The following is a 16,552-nucleotide window of genomic DNA, read 5'->3' on the forward strand; positions in this document are numbered from 1 at the left end:
AGGTTAACATCTCCCTGCTGCTGACCCACGCAGGAGACAACGCTGTCTTGTATTTCATTTTATGTTGATATTAAAGATATCCTTTAAAGCAGTGTCAGCTCACACTTTTATGGTTAACAAAATGCTCACCGCTTACCTGGGGTGTATTTGAGAGCAGCAAGGAAGAGGCTGTTTTAAAGTAATAAGTGAGGGCTTAATTAATTTTCATTATTTGCATAACAGCATCCTCTAATTAATAGGTTATGTGCAGCCTTGGAGCTGGCACTGGAGTGGAGGCTCCAGCGATGCCCTGGGAGAAGGGTTTTATTGCTGGGAAAGGCAGCTTTGCTCCATCTTTTGGTAAATCTAGCAAGCAGAGGGTGTCTGAGGCAGTGCTGTGGGGCAGAATGCACTTTTCCTCAGTCAAGGATCTTCCTTTGGTTCCATCTCTGTTTTTCTCTCCTGTTCTATGCTGCAGTTATGCAGCATTTGCTATAACAACAGCATCAGGTTGCATCAGGTGGCATGGGATACAGGGCTTGGTTAAAAGCAGGCAAGAATAGCTGCTATCTTTTGGGGTGGGAAGGAGATAGAAGACCTCACTGTGCTCTCTGAGCTTCCCATAACAATAACCTGCTGCCTGCAGAGCTCTTGCAACGTGGCCTTGGGTCTGCGTTGGAATTCACACTCGCTCATCTCAGCAGGGACCTTGAGGCTTTGCTTTTCTTCTGGTTAATCCGCTCTGTCTCCACAAAGGAAAACTTCTGATATCTTTCCTTGTTTTCATTCATTTTCCCACCAAACTCTTGTGAGATACAGTGTGCTCTGAGCTCCTGTAGATATTTCTGGGAACTGAGAGGGTTTATGGCTGTGCACTCAGGATCGCTCGTGACCAAGTGTCTGTGCTCATGGGTGCCCGGGAGCCCACAGCTTGCTAACTTCCTTCAAGTGAGATAAGCCTGATGAGCTGAGCGAGGCATTTCTGTCAGACAGCAGCTGTTTTGGAAATAAATGACAAAGAAACACGGGTTTCATATGTTAAAATGCGTATTTTTGTTGCACGTGCCACAGTATCCCATCACCAACAGCAGCCTTCTGAGGAGGAAGCGTGATTTGGCTAAAATTTCTTGGGTAAGGCAATAAAATTAACCTCCTATGCAAGGAACTGATACTCGTGAAGCTCATCTGTTTGGATGCAAATCACTGCAGACCTTTCCCTGGTACGGTGAGGAAAGGGGAGTTTCCATGAGCCTCACATCCACTCCACAATTGAGCTGCTGAGTGGATTAATAGTGATGTAAGAGCAAAATGCCCTATGAGAGACCATTTGTACTCCATTATGCTCTGCGGACTGCTGCTCTTCGGATGGAGTCTTGACACAGCTCTTCGGATGCTGCTTACAAGAAAGTCCATTTCTGTAATACCTTCAAGAATGGCTCATGGCACACATACCTGGGAGCACTTTCCCAAAGGCTTGAGCTTTTCTTTTCTTTCTTGCAGAAACAAGCCAAGGAGTCTTTAATTAGTGCCTTTAATTAGAGGGTGGGACTCCCATTTTATGTCTTACCTAAGGGACTGCATGGGCACCAAGTCTTGCAGATGTCACCTTAGGGCATTGCTTCAGTGCTCACAAGTAGTGTTTTCTTCATTGTGTTGTTTTTTGGGTGGGGTTTTTTGGGGGGGTGTTTTGGTTTTTTTTTTGGCTTTGGTTTGAGGATTCTTATTGAATAAAAGCCTAGATCTGGTTTTGTACCAACAGGTTCCCAGTTTAGGTGCCAAGAGAAAAGGAGCAGCTTCCTAAGGACTGTTGGAGGCTGGGATGTTGACTGAGCTTCAGGAGTTGGGAGTCAAAACCCTACAGAAGGGCACGGTTAAAATGCAGAGCTGTATGTAGAGTGAAGAAAGAGCTGAACGCAAAGAGGCTTGTTGCTCTCCTGTCCCTAACCTCAGAAAGTGAAGAGGTAAAGAGATCCAGAGAAAGCACAATGAGAGAGAAAAGCAAAAGAGAGATCGATGTTTTTCTGTTGCAATCATTCCTTTCTGCAGCTGTCTCATAAAAGCAGTGGTGTTTTGTCGTGTTCTGTGCTTTATGCCTCCGGTGACTGTGCTGGGATACCTGCCTTTATATAGTGGACAATGGCAGTGCTGTTGGCATTGAGCTGCGTTCTGAGTTTTGCTGCACCTCATGTGGATTCACATTAAATAAATAGAAGGAGCATCCAGCCTACAAGAGCCGTGCTGTGCGAGCAGGCATATAAACACGACAGTTATTCTTTGGTGTTCAGTTCAGTGCACACCTCTCACTGGAGAGGAGCTGGTATTTCAGACCTCCCGTAGCCCTGTTTGGAGTCTTGGTGTAGGGGGCAAGGATATTCTGGGTTTGGGTTAGGCCCTTTAGAAGTCTGAGAGGATAGAAGATAGTGTTGTGTTAAATGCATTTTTCTTTGCTTTGTCACTGGTGCCAAGTGCTTTCAGTATGAGGAAGTCTCAGTGTTAAAAAGTGAAACAGGAAAAACAAATCTCAGGTAGGATAATGAGGATGTGAGGATGTTAAGCTGGCAGTGCAAGGGGCCATGTGGTTAGATTTGTGCCATTGGGCAGAGTAGGTAACGCTGCTGGTGATCTGGGACAGATCCTTCTGCCCCTGGCTGGCTTACTGAACAGCTCTTCACTCCATCTGTCACCCCGAGAGGTCATGCCAGAATGGTGACAGTTAGGGACGTGGTTAGTGGGCATGGCAGGGATGTGTTGGGGTTGGACTTGGTGAACTTGGGAGCCTTCTCCAACTACAGTGATTGTATGATTCTGTGAACCAGGCTGGAGCCAGGTTGGAACAAGGTTGATAAGACAAGAGCTGATGGTCTGGTTGCACCAGAAAAGGTTCAGCTTGGATATTAGGAACAATTTCTTCTCCAAAGAGCAGTGATGCATTGGCAAAGGCTGCCCAGGGAAGTGCTGGAGTCCCCATCCTTGCAGGTGTTCCAGAACCATGGAGATGTGGCACATGGGGACATGGTCAGTGGGCATGGTGGGATGGGTTGGTCTTGGGAATCTTGGAGGTCTTCTCCAACCTTCATGATTTGATGATTATAAAGCTAGATGCTGCATTTTTTTCCTGTAGATTCTGTCTATCCCAGTTGGCTTGAAGCCTGTGAGCATGGTATCTTCTAGAAGCATGGCTGCAGGAGCTCCAGCCCTTCGGTGAGCACCGCAGCTCTCACGCCGCGTCCCCCCACCGGCTGATGAAAGCAGGCTGGAGAGCGGCTATGGCCGTGTCCCCAGATCCTTTACCAGGGCCTTTGGCTGACACATGCACCCATCAGCACGAGTATTGCTCATCTGAAGAGCAGTTTTAGACAATACCCTTGGCTGTCATTGCAGGCTGTTCTTCTCGTGCCCCCGAAGCCTTGCAAATCACTCATGGCTTGACATGGTTGTCGGCCTGTATGTGAGGAGAAATCTACTGAGAAGTTGTTTTAATTACGAGTTAGTGCTAGCAAATAAATAATGTTCCCTCTGCATTGTGCGTGGGGAGACGGTTTTCTCCCGTGCCTTCAAATCTGGTGATTAATTATAACCATTAATCCCCATGAATGACAGCAGTGTATTAGGAGCAGAGCAAATGTTAAAGTAATTTGAGAGACTGTCGTCAGGTCATAGGCTAACCTCTTCTTATTTAGTATTTTCATAAGGTGTATGTATTTCTAGACTTGAGATGTTGGCTGGAGATGAAATTTGAAGATTGTACAGAGATGGATCATGTACAAGGGCAGTGTTGGGGTCTGAGTATCACAGCCCAGACCGAGAGCAAATGGTAAAATCAGTGTAAAATCGCTCAAAAGTTGGATTTAGGAAAAAACAAACTATTCATAGGCTGAAGCTGAATTTGGCAACTTGATATGTTCGAAATCCCCTGGGAGAGTTAATTTACTTTTAATGTCCAGGCATTTCGTTTGAAATGCCAAAATGAAATGTGTCATCTTGGAAATGCCAGAGCGTTTCTTTCTGACATCTTCTCAATGGAGCTTTTCAACTCCTTTGTTTTGAAACGGCGGTTTTCAGTTAGAAGGAAGAAAGGTTAAACAAGACGGTTAAATGACTTGACAGTGAATGAAGACATTTGATTTTGATTTACACAGAACGTGGAGGGGTGGCACGCTCGTTTTTTCATGTAGCTGATCCCCTTTCCCTTTCCTGAAATCTGTTTCCAATTGACCTCAGCCATTCTGATCCCTACTTTTAGCACAAATAGGAAATGTCAACGGATTAAAACATAAAATCATTTTTCCTCCTCTTCCAGTTCTTGGAAGGGCTTAGTTGGGAAATGGTGAAAACCACTGATTGAAGACCCAAGAGGGAATACAGAACAGCCTTTCAGCATCTGATGCTCCTACATACAGGATTTCTTGGCAGGCTGAAAGAAGAAAATTGAAGCCAGTTCCTCACCTGCTGGTAGGAGCAGCATCCCTGGCACGCTTCTCATGCAGGGGCATGGGCTGGGATCTCATCCGACTCATCCCTGGTGAGCCGAGGAGGACCTGTGGGAAGCTGTGCTTAATTTTCATGCCAGTTCTCTTTGATCCTTTTATCAATGACGTGGACAAAGGAGTTGAGTGCACGCTAACGAAGTTAACAAAGTATTGTCTAATACTAAAACAGGAAGAGCCACTGATTCCCTCGAGTGTAGAGAGCCCTACAGAGAAATCTTGATAGATTAGGGCACTGGGCAATCACCAACCAATACGAAATCCAGCAGGAGCAAGTGCCAGATTAGGCACGTGGGTTGGTGTAACCCTGGATGGGTGCCTGTGCTGGGGGCAGGGAGCCGGAGTGCGGCCCTACAGAGAGGGGGGGTCTGTGGGGTTTGGCTGATGACAGGCTCAGTGTGCATCGACAGCACGCCAGAAGGGCCAGCTGTACCCTGGAGTGAGGGACGTGAGGGGCTTCATGGAGCTCTGAGCATCAGCCCTGGCTGGTTCCCTGGCACTGCTCTCCGGAATCCCTTTACACGTCTCAGCTCTGCCATGGGCTGTGCCTTCTCTTGGCTTGCCTTTTTCCTCTGCGCTGTGTGGCCTGATGTGGGTTCCTTCCCATGGTAGTTGTGAGCCCCTGATAATTTCATTTAAGGCTCTATAGGAAACTCTGCTGCCCTGGGGAGTGAGTAATGCTCAGCAGGAAGGAAACTGCTGAAATCCAAATAGAAATCCTAACAGGGTTGTGCAAAAATGACTCGGAAAGCACCACTGGATTTCAAACCCAGGGCATGAAATCCTTTACATCTTTTATTTCCCCTCTCTAAGCCATTCTCTGGAAATCTGTGTCAAGGAGACACAGATTCTGTCCTGTTACCAGTCACTGCAGAGAGGAGGTGCTGCTTGCAGAAATACTGAGGGCATCTTGGAGGCTGCAGCAGCCTGTGCATTGATGGATGGAAATCATAGAACCACAGAATCATTCAGGTCAGAGAAAACCTCCAAGATCTTCAAGCCCAATCCCAACCTGTCCCACTGTGTCCACTCACCATGTCCCCAGGTACCGTATCTCCATGGTTCTTAAGCACCTCCAGGTCAGCTTTGTGTCACCTCTAGGGGAGCAGACAGAAGTTTGCTGGGTGATCCTGAGCATCATCCCATCTCGTGGGAGTTACGGGATGCCAACATGCTGCTCACCACAGCTTTGGACAAGCGTTGGGATGGTGATGGCTGCACTCCTCTGAGTGGCCCCAGCTGTGGTGAGATGTCTTCAAGAAGGGTGAGCCCAAAGCTGAACATGGACTGGGGTGTTGGGGTTTCTCTTTGTGCATTGCTGCTGCCTGGCTTCCTTCACCCTTTGCAGCATGCTTGGCTTTGAGCTTTTGGGCTTTAAACCAGTACAAACACAAGGTTTTTCAAAGCTTATTTAGTGGCGAGGCTGAGAGAAGGAAAGGCTGTAGGGCCCAATGCAAAATTAATTCTCATTGCAGTGGCATTGACCAATGTGGGATCTGGTTGATCCAGGCAGGTCACAATAAGGCTGGAACAAGAACAGGTTGCCCAAGGAGGTTGTGGATGCCCCATCCTTGGAGGCATTCAAGGCCAGGCTGGATGTGGCTCTGGGCAGCCTGGTCTGCTGGTTGGTGACCTGCACGTAGCAGGGGGTTGGAACCAGATGAGCACTGTGGTCCTTTTCAACCCAGGCCATTCTAGGATTTTATGATTCTAAGGCAGACCTTCACTACTGTTCTTCTTTTGCTTTGTCTGCTGTGGCCCTAATTCTGCAGACAAGATGGATTGTCCGTTTGGGGTCAGTAGGGATGCTCTGGGCATCATGGCATGACTGGTCATGTGCACAGCCCCATGGCTTTAGGGTGTACATGGATTCCAGGAGGCTCTGTGCATCTGCAGGTCCTGCATCCTGCCCCTCAGATCCGTTCTCCAACCACAGCAGCCCAGCATTGGTGCTGAAGTAGTGTCCAGCTGCACAACCCCATATTTTGGGTGCCTCTGATTTTTCTTTATGCAGTGCCTGCATGGCTGTGCAAGGCAAGGGACATGCTGCAGAGTGTTGGCTGTTTTCACGTGGGCGCAGCGGGGTTTTGGAGTGGCGAGCTGTCTGTTATGGGAGACATCTACAGAGCGGGAGATCTGAATTCCTCTGTGCCCTGATATAAGCAGGTATGAGCATGGGGAGAGCTGGTGGTGAGGCTCTGGCTCACACCTGTTATTTGTGGGATGCTTTTGTTATCTTTTGGAGATGAAATGTAAACCACCGATGAGCCATGCTCCTTTTAATGTAAAACAGTACTAATAAATGTTATCTTGCAGTCCCATTCATTCCTCGAGGTCACAGAGCACTCCATAAATTGCACTTCAGCCTGTCGCATTCCAGCTGCTGAGTGCACCGAGATGCAGCAGTGTGTGGGAACAGATGAAACGCTATCTTTGAGGCCACTGATTACATTACCCACGGGTTAATGGGAACGTTTCAGATTTCCCTCACTCCCCCTTGTTCCAGTCTGCATCGGTCTGGAGGCTGGGCTGTGCCTACGTGGCCTCACCTCCTTCCCATCCAGAGCAGGCCAAGGACAAGACGAGTGTTTTGGAAGTGGGGCTGAGCGTGCCTGAGCTGAGCTATGTCTCTCTGGGGACATCCTTACTGCTCACACCACACACCCTTTGCCCTCAGCCTCATGCACGGGGCTTTTGGCAAGGAGGAAATGGAGGAGGTCGAACTGTTCTGGCCCACGCACAGCAGCCTAATTGATTTAGCAGTTTCTTCAACAATCAATCAAACAGACAAACAGGACCCTTCCTTAGCTCTGAGCCATCTGTCTTTTTTTCTGGTACTCCTCCAAGCTTCTCTCCAAAAGCAGGGCAAAATAGTGCTCTGAAGGTGAGGGGATGAAGATGTGTCATAGAATTATAGAATCATGGGATCGCAGAATCATGGAATTATGAAAACCGTAGAACCGTAGAATGATTGGTTTAGAAGAGACATTGAACATCATAGAACTAAAAATGGCTGGGTTGGAAGGGACCTTGAAGATCATATAAACACAGAAGAATAGAATGGTTGGGTTGGAAGGGACCTTGAAGAACACAGAGCCACGGAATAGTTGGATTGCCAGAGACCTTGATGGTCACACAATCATCGAATGATTGGGTCAGAAAGTACTTTGAAGATCACAGAACCATAGAATGGTTGGGTTGGAAGGGACCTTGAGGATCATAGAACCATAGAATGGTTGGGTTAGAAGGGACTTTGAAGATCACAGAACCGCAGAACCATGTAATGGTTGGGTTGGAAGGGACCTTACAGCTCTCCACTCCTACAGGCTGTGGTCTGGCTGCCCTCCCACCAGCTCAGGCTGCCCAGGGCCCCATCCATGACATGGGACACTCCATTGATGGAGGAGCACCCACACTTCTCATAGTGCCAGCATCTCACCTCTCTCCATTTGGGAGACCCATGCTGGCAGCTGAGATTATTTTCAAGCAGCAGAAGAGCCCTCAGAGAAAAGTGCTCAGGTTATTGTGCTGACCCAAGCTGCGAGCCATCTTCTGCCACTGGAACCATTTGGAAAACAATTTGCTGTCAGGCAGGGAGTGTGTGGTTCTGCTGCAGCCCGCTGACATGCCGGGTCCCCTTGGCACTCATTAGCATTCAGGTGGCAGCACGCCGCGTAAAGACAGAGACTGGTGCAGTTTTTCTGGAAAAGCCATTAGAAGAAATAAATTAAAGAGGGGGGGGGGGAAAGCTAAAATCAGCATTAACGATAATTTCCTCTCATTAAATGGTAACAGTAGTGCAGAATACAGCCCCAGCACTGGACTGGAGTGTAGCTGGCTCCTGGTTGGGCTCCCAAGGGGAGAAGCAAAGTATGCACTGCAGAGTGGGGAGATGCTCAAATAGAACTGCAAATGGGGCTCTCCCTTGGTTTGTACTGCAGTGGGAACAGTGCTGCTGAGACGAGAGGTCAGAGCCTCTGGTGTGGTGGAAAGAGAGGAGCAGATGATATGAGGGGGTTGCAGAAGCACCCATGTGCTTCTCCAGTGGTGGAAAATGATCCTGCTGGAGGCAATCTCCTGCACCTGCAGGCTCAGAGCTCAAAGGAGCAGATCCTTGAGGGTCTGGCCCCACGTATGTGGGGTTGGCTGGGTGTGTGGGGCTCTGTCTGGAGTGGTCGAGTGTCAGGCTCACGTTGCAGCTTCTCTTTCAGCCTTGTTACTTGCTGGCTCTCTCTGGATACACTTGCCTTTATGAGCATCCTAACCTCCTGCCATCATTCTTCCCCTTGAAACTGGAGTGGAAGTGATAGTGTGAGACGATGATGTACTGAAAGATGTGGAGGCACAGACCTACGTATGTGCAGTGAATCTTGCTTCTCTCAAGAGCCCAAAATGCATCGCTCAGCACTGCTGTGAGGCTGTCATTGTGCATCTGAGCAGCATCGTCCTGAGCCTGCGGACAGCCTGAGACAGTTGTAGGAAGTGTGAGCTTTTGCTGCTTTGGGAGCTCTGAGCTCCTCCATTTCCCTTGCTTACCTAAACTCACCTTTTCCTGATTTTTTTTTGTCTGTAATTGGACTGGATATGGGAAGTGAGATCCAAAAGTACCATGCTTACTCATGTTTGCATTGGGTCTGCACCACTTGGCTTCTAAGGGACAAAATCTAGGACCTCCTTTGTTCCCTTGCCCACAGAAGTCTGCGGCTGAGGGTCAGAGCTGATGGAGGGGTGAGCAGCATGTGAAGCTCCTAGATGTCTTGAAAACAGACCTCTTAGTGGACAGACCCTGTTAATGACCCCAGTGAGGAACCACCTGCAGTGCTTTAGGCTCCTGCACATGTGCCCCAGCATTTGGGAGAGCCATCAACCAGAGCGAGAGCATTATGGGACAGTGGAGAGCCTGTTCAGCAGCCAGAGCAGCTCTGAGGTGCAGCTCTGTGAGTCCCAGTGCTCCCAGTTCATCTGCCTTTACCACATGGGGTTTGTGAGCTGCATGCATTCAGCTTCCACCCCACTGCAGATGCTCATCCACACGGGTGGATGGTGCTTTTAGCAGATGAGTCCTAGGACTGCCTGCAGTGTCTGTGCAGCCTAGGATAAATCCTGGACCTCATTCAGAGCTGTCTGGTATCTCAGGGAGTCATTCCTGTCTGCAGAGCAGCCAGACTGATATGTCCCTGCAAGGCACTGGGGGGCAAAACCTTTTGCATCTGTCTGATGCATGCAGACGTACTGAATCAGATTGAAAACAAAATCTGCTAGTTCATGAGACATGACTCAGGGCTGTTTGGGTTAATGGAAAAGTTGAGCAAAGTGTAATTGTTGCTGCATAAAGAGCACATGGAGGAGTGATGGAGGTGATGTGGGAAAGGTGTTACGGTGTGCTGCATCCTTACCTACGTGGGGAAGGGAAGGAGGGGAGGGACACCTTGAATATACTCAGAAGGGTCAGAAATAGCCATATTTGCAGCATGGGTGCTCTGCTTATCTGCAGTCTGGGTGTTTCAGTCCATATTCCAAGCAAGGACTTAAGGAGAGTTCCGGAAGCGGTGTGTTGGCACAGAAAGATGTCTTTGATGCAGCACTGAGACGGAGTGCAAATCTGTGCATCCTCTCTTATCCCCTCCCACGCCTCACGCAGGCAGTGCTGCTGCCTGGTGGGGGCTGAGCCTGCTGCCTGGGGTCACCCTACAGCTGTTGCCACTGCTTTCAGGGAGCGCAGTGACGGAGATGCAGCTTTAGATAACATCCTGCTGTGCTCCCCCGCATGCCTCTACAGAACCATCCTGTAACCCCCCAGGAAGAAAAATATTTCCTTTTCATCGCGGCAGTGAAGCTGGAATTTATGAAGGGTGCTGGTGTGCAGTGCTTGAATCCTACCTGGAACCATCAGAACCAGGTGCTGTCTGCAGAGCTCCCAGTGCGTGCTGCTGCAGGGCTCCTGTTGGGTTGTGTGATGCACAGAGAGGGAGAATAAAATAGGAATAAATGGGAGAATAAAATAGGAATAAAAGATGGTTTTGTCCCCCGGCCGGCATGGCAGCGCTAATGAAATTCTGCGGAGGGCAGAGTGAGGGCAAGGCAGAACCGTCAGCAAAATGGATCCCGATGGCAGTAACATAAATATGGGGGGATGGATAGAGCTGGAGGCACTGCCCTGCGCCGTGCCAAGCACCACAGCATCAGACTGCAGTGCCCTACTTAGGAGAGCACACGTGCCCTCATTTTGGCCAAACCTGGGGCTGGCGGTGGGGAAAGGGCAGAAGTGGCCTCACACTGCTGTGGGATGACAGCTGGCTTTGTCCTGGGGAAATCCCAACCCTTCTGCTCACTGCGATGCCATTTTTGTGTGTTCCTCCCTGATTTTCCTCCTGCCCAACTCAGAAGCGCTCTGTCTGGGCTCTGCTGCAGATGCGGTGGTCCCATGGCTTTCCTGGGCTGTGAGTTCATCTGCCTCATAGAGATCATGGGCATCAGCTGCACAGTTCAGAGCCAGGTGTACACAGCCCCACAGCTGTTTGAATCAAAGATGTTTGGTGGAAGGGAATGAGTAATCCTGGGGTTTCCCATCAGAGAGGCTCCAAATGCCGGGGAGTGTGCACTGTTCCTGTGTGTTGATAGGTGGTGAGTGATCCCAGTCCAAACTGGGGATGATGCCATCCCAGTCTTCTCTGTGTTAGGAGCTCTGTGTCAATGCAGAGCTCGAGTGCAGCTCCAGCAGAATTAAATGTTCTGGCTGCAGCTTGGCCCTGAGTTTCTGGGTACCGTCAGATTTCCATAGCAGCCTTCAGAGTCCAACCAATTCCTCAGGTTGGGTCCTCTCTCCCCAGCGTGCTTCCAGTCCCTGGCTTTCAGAGTCTCTCTGTTGCAGAGGAGCTTTGGGCACAGCATTTTCCTGTCCATATTTATTCACCAGCACTCTCAACGTTGTTATTCCTGGAATATCCAGAGAAGCCCAATCTCAGATCTCTCATCCGCTCTCTGTTGGTGCTCCTGGCAGTGATGGAGACACAGCCCAGCTGAACACAAAGAAATGTTCTAGCTCCTGGCTGCTAGCTGCGGCCAGGTGGGGTGACTCAGCCTGGATTTTCTATGGCTAGACTGTGGGGGCTTTGCTTCTGCAATCGGCTGGCATTCAGTGCTTGGTTATAGGGTGTGCACACGCAGAATTCCTCAAGGAGTGCACTTCCAAAACCTGCTACAAGGTGTTCAAGAACCGTGGAGATGTGGCACTTTGGGGACAAGGTCAGTGGTTATGGTGGGGGTGGGTTGGGGATGGACTTGGGGATCTTGGAGGTCTTCTCCAACTCTAATGGTCCTATGGTTCTATTTAGGGTCATCATCAGTGTGCATGGTGGGGATGGGCTGGGACTGAGCTTTGGGATCTTTCCAGCCTTCATGAATCTTTTATTCTGTGATTCTCTGATAACGCTCAGCATCTGTAAGGCTGTTTCTATAAAACAAGGGAAGTTGCTGGTAACAGAAGGAAAAGCAGCAGCTCAGAAGGTAAAATGCAGGTGAAGTGGAAGCCGTTGGGTGATACAAACTGTTACAAACACCAAAAAATATATTCTAACTCTGAAATTCCATTTACTGCCCAAGAACCCAAGTATAATTAAACAGTAAATCAAAGGAAATAATTAGCAGAAATTGAATTGCCGTCCAGTTGAGGAATAGCAGGAAAAAATAAAAACACTTGAAAATGTAAGAAATAAGAACCTAAATGTAAAACTGTCATAATGCCAAAAGTGTGAGGGACAGCTTGGCAAAAATGTAGGGAGCACCAACAGAATATTTCCAAATGTAAGAGCAGCAGAAAGCCATGTGAGAGGTCTGTAGATGGCAGGAAGAAAGGGAGCAGTGAATAACAACAAGGCTGTGGCAGAAATGTTATATTAATTATTTGCGTCACTTTGTAGCTTGGGAGGAGCCCTTTTTTTGTGGACAGCAAGCAAAACAAAGTGTCTTTCAGAAGAGTTTTAGTGGGGGAGATTCTAGAACAAATCAGTGCAATGAAGAGTAGCTGCAAACAAGAACTCTTGAGTTTACTCAAGAGCTTTAAGAAAATTCAGGCTTGAATTTTCCAGCTGCCACTTGGCTGTGTAAATAGAATGGGAAGAGGAGGACACAGAGATAAGGCGGTGCTGGATTCAGGCAGGACCAGCGGTGGTCGTTGTTTTTACTTCCACACCGGAGAGCTTTGTTGAATCTCTGGAGTTGCATTCGTGGGCAGATGAATAAATATGATAGACAGAGGAAGAGTCAGCCTGAGTTTTACAGAGCAAAGTCATTCTTCATCAGTCTGAGTTCTGAGGAGGAGACAGGAACGGGGAGAAAAAGTGTCCTTGAATTTCCCCAACACTTTGGCACTGTCCTTTGCCAAAGAACTCCTGAAGAACTTAAGCTGTCACAGGACGAGATTTTCTGGTGGATTAATGACAGTGTAAAAGACTGGGGAATGGAGGAAATGTTCATTTTTCACCGTGGTACCACGGGTATCCTACGGGTGCCTGAGTTGTGCCATCAATTCGTAAATGATGTGGAAGCAGGGAGAAGGCAATGTTTGCTGATGTACTGAATTATTTCAGCCACTTAAAACTAGAGAGAGGCATGGGAAGGTCTGCCTGTAGCGTGACTGAGTTAGGAAACAGCAAATTAAATACAAATATGTTGGTGAAAGCCAAGGGGTGCCCTCAAGGAGATGATCCCCTTCTGCTCCTGCACAGCGGTGGGCTCTCAGTGTGCCTGTACCATCCACTCTCAGAGTGGATGCTTCTTTGAGATGTCGGAGCTCCAGCTGATAAGGACTAACTTAGAATCATAAAATATCCCAAGTTGGAGGGGACCCATAAGCATCATCAAGTCCAACTCCTGGCTCCAGGCAGCACCATCCAAAAGTCAGACAACACTGAGGCCACAGAGATGAGGCCACAGAGATGAGGCCACTGTGATGTTTCACCTTGGCAAAGAATTTCTGAGGGCATTCACCATTGTTCCAGTGCTTTCATTCTTGTGTCGTTTTGTGTTTTCTCTTAAAACAAAACAAAATAAAGCAAACAAAAATAAACAACAGTGGATAGCATTTTGCCAATGTGCATTTTCTGTTCCATTCATTGGAAGCAGAACTAGCTCAACGCTGGCTGTGGTTGAAGCCCCCGCCAACCTCAAAGGACTTCATTCAGCACCCACTTTGTTTCAACAATTAGCAGTACGAAAGAGCATCTGGCATGCAAATTGTGCGTTAGGACAAATGCCCAAAGTGAGGTTCTGCACTGGCAAGCAACAGTGCAAAACAAATAAACAAAATCTGTCTTGCAGTCTAAGATCTGCTGCTGGGATGGCTCCAGATGCCTGCACGTTGACACAATACATTCATTTTTTTTTTCCCCGTGATGCCTCTCCGGGGTTGGCCTGTGCAGCAAGAAGGGTGGCTCTGCCAGGCATCATTCACTGATTGCTGACTTCTCATGAGGTTCGTTGTAGCTGTTCAACACATCATATCTTTTCTCCCATTTTAGTATGTTACCAAAGCCAAAGATGATATCTGTTGCCACGGAAAAAGAGGGCAATCAGAGAATCATTTAGTTGGTAAAGTTGGAAAAGTTCTCCAGGAACACCGAGTCCAACCCCAACCCATCCATCCTCACCATATCCACTGACCATGTCCCTAAATAGAACCATTTAGAATCATTAAGGTTGAAAAGGACCATCAAGATCGCAAAGGCCAACCCCAACCCACCCCTACCATGCCCACTAACCATGTCAACTGCTGGCATCTACCTGGCTGTCTGTGAGGCCTTTGACGTGGTCCTGCACCACATCCTTATCTCTAAATTGGAGAGAGATGGATTTGAAGGCTGGACTGCTCAATGGATGAGGAATTGGTTGGATGGTTGCAGCCAAAAGAACGTGGACAGTGGCTCTGTGTCCAGCTAGGGGCAGTGACGAGTGGTGTCCCACAGGGGTCTGTGTTAGTACTGGCGCTCTTCAGCATCTTTGTCAGTGGCACAGATGATGGCATCGAGTGCACTGCTCAGCAGTTTGCAGATGGCACCAAGCTGAGCAGTGCATTGACACAGCAGAAGGAAGAGATGTCATCCAGAAGGACCTGGACAAGCTGGAGAAGTGGGAACATGAGAACCAAACATGAGCAAAGGACTGGTATTACCTTTCATATGGTAGAGGGGTGGAACTGGTCTCCTCCAGACGAAGCCATTCTATGATTCTGTGATTCTTTGTTCCTAAATCAGTAGTAGGGGAGGGAGGAAGAAGAAATATTTATATGAAAAATAGTAGTTTTGGGGGCTAATGTTCATGGAAACATCCTTTCCAGCCCGGCTCTTGATGCTCTTTACTGCAATGAACTGGATAAATAACAAAACCATAAGGATCTGAAAGCTGGCAGCATAGACAACCGACTGATTTCTGCACGTGTTTCCAGACATTCTCTCCAAGTTTTAAGGGAAAAAGATGCAAAGGATGAAATTCCCCATTCAATTCAATAGGGTTTTCCCACCAGCCCCTCTCTTGCACAACCAGGATCTCTGACAGCTGACACCAAGGACTCATTTCCCATTCCCCCAGTGATCCTGATGGATGCTGGCACCGGCCTGGCTGTCATACCGCAGCTGTGCGAGTGGCAAAGTGCAGATGCTAATTTTTAGGGATGGCAGAAGGCATTTTGGAAAAGCACAGAGCGTTTTGCCCGCTCTCTCTGCGGGTCTGGTTGGGATAGAAAGTCCCAGCGGATTGAACCCTGTGCAGATGGGCTCTGACCTCGCTGCATCCCAGGGCAGGTGCAGATGGGAGGAGGTCAGAGCTCTCATATTTGAAGCATTTTCTAAATTTAAGCATGATGACGACTTTTTTTTTCCGGTTTCCAAACAAATCCTTCAGATGAATGACTCAGGGGGGTGGTAAATGAATTCACTGTGATTTGAGGTGACCTGGGCTTGCTGGCATCTCGGATCCGTTGTGGACCTTCTGAGCTCAGAGAATAAAAATAAAATAACAATGACAACAATCCCCGTGTTCCCAGTGAGAGTTTGGGGTTTGGCCGTGTAGCTTTGACGTGATTCATTGGAAATAACCATGCTACAACAGTTAGGATTTGCCTGCAGTGAAACAGAAGGGTGTGCTGGCTCTGCCCTGCTGCTGTGCTTAGGATACGGCACTGCTTTCCTCCAATGGGTTTTGTTGTTATTGTTTTTTTTTCCACTTCTATTCGTTTTTTGGTAGATCTCCACCATGCCATAGCCAAAGGCTACGAGACAGTCCAGGAGAGGTTCAGGTTGGATAATAGGAACAATTTCTTCTCCAGAAGAGTGGTCAGCCACTGGAACGGGCTGCCCATGAAGGTGGTGGGTGATCATCCCTGGAGGTGTTCAAAAAATGTTTAGATGTTGTACTAAGGGACATGGTTTAGTGGGGAACGTTGGTGGTATATTGGATAGTTGGATTGGATGATCTTGGAGGTCCTTCCAACCTCGGTGATCCTATGATTCCACGATTCTGGTTTTGAATCAACTCCTCATTTGGTTTCATCTCCATTTCTGTAATCCTTTATTTATCCTATTAGCTGCTTCTAAAAAACTCCATTTCCCCAGTGCGTGTCCACCTGTTTTGTATGAGCTGAGGAAGGTCTGAGCTCTTGCTCAGTTTGTGTAGAGCACATTTCTTTCAACAAGCCAAAAGAAACGATGAGGCTATATACTAAAAAGGGCAAAAAAACCACATGCTGTGCTATTTTGGTAGGAGCAAATTATGTGTTCTCCAAATTACCATTGGTTATGAACACAGCATGTCTGTCTGTGTAACAATGTCCTGCTTTCACATCACCACTAATACATTTAAAGTTATGATAATGCCCATTGAAATCCCAGCGTCTCTTCTCTGAGATCTGATTTATTCCTACCAGCAAATGTCAGATGGAAGTATCAGTTTTATGGCTGTATAATTCACACATTGTTAGGCATCTTATTAGGAAGGACTTAAACTTATTTAAAAGTGGCATTAAGTTGTTCCTTAAATATATAGAAAATATCAGTACCCTAGATTTTCTTTCTTTTCTCTTTTTCCTCTCCTTT

Source organism: Meleagris gallopavo, chromosome Z (assembly GCF_000146605.3).
Source record: "Meleagris gallopavo isolate NT-WF06-2002-E0010 breed Aviagen turkey brand Nicholas breeding stock chromosome Z, Turkey_5.1, whole genome shotgun sequence".
NCBI classification, from domain to species: domain Eukaryota; kingdom Metazoa; phylum Chordata; class Aves; order Galliformes; family Phasianidae; genus Meleagris; species Meleagris gallopavo.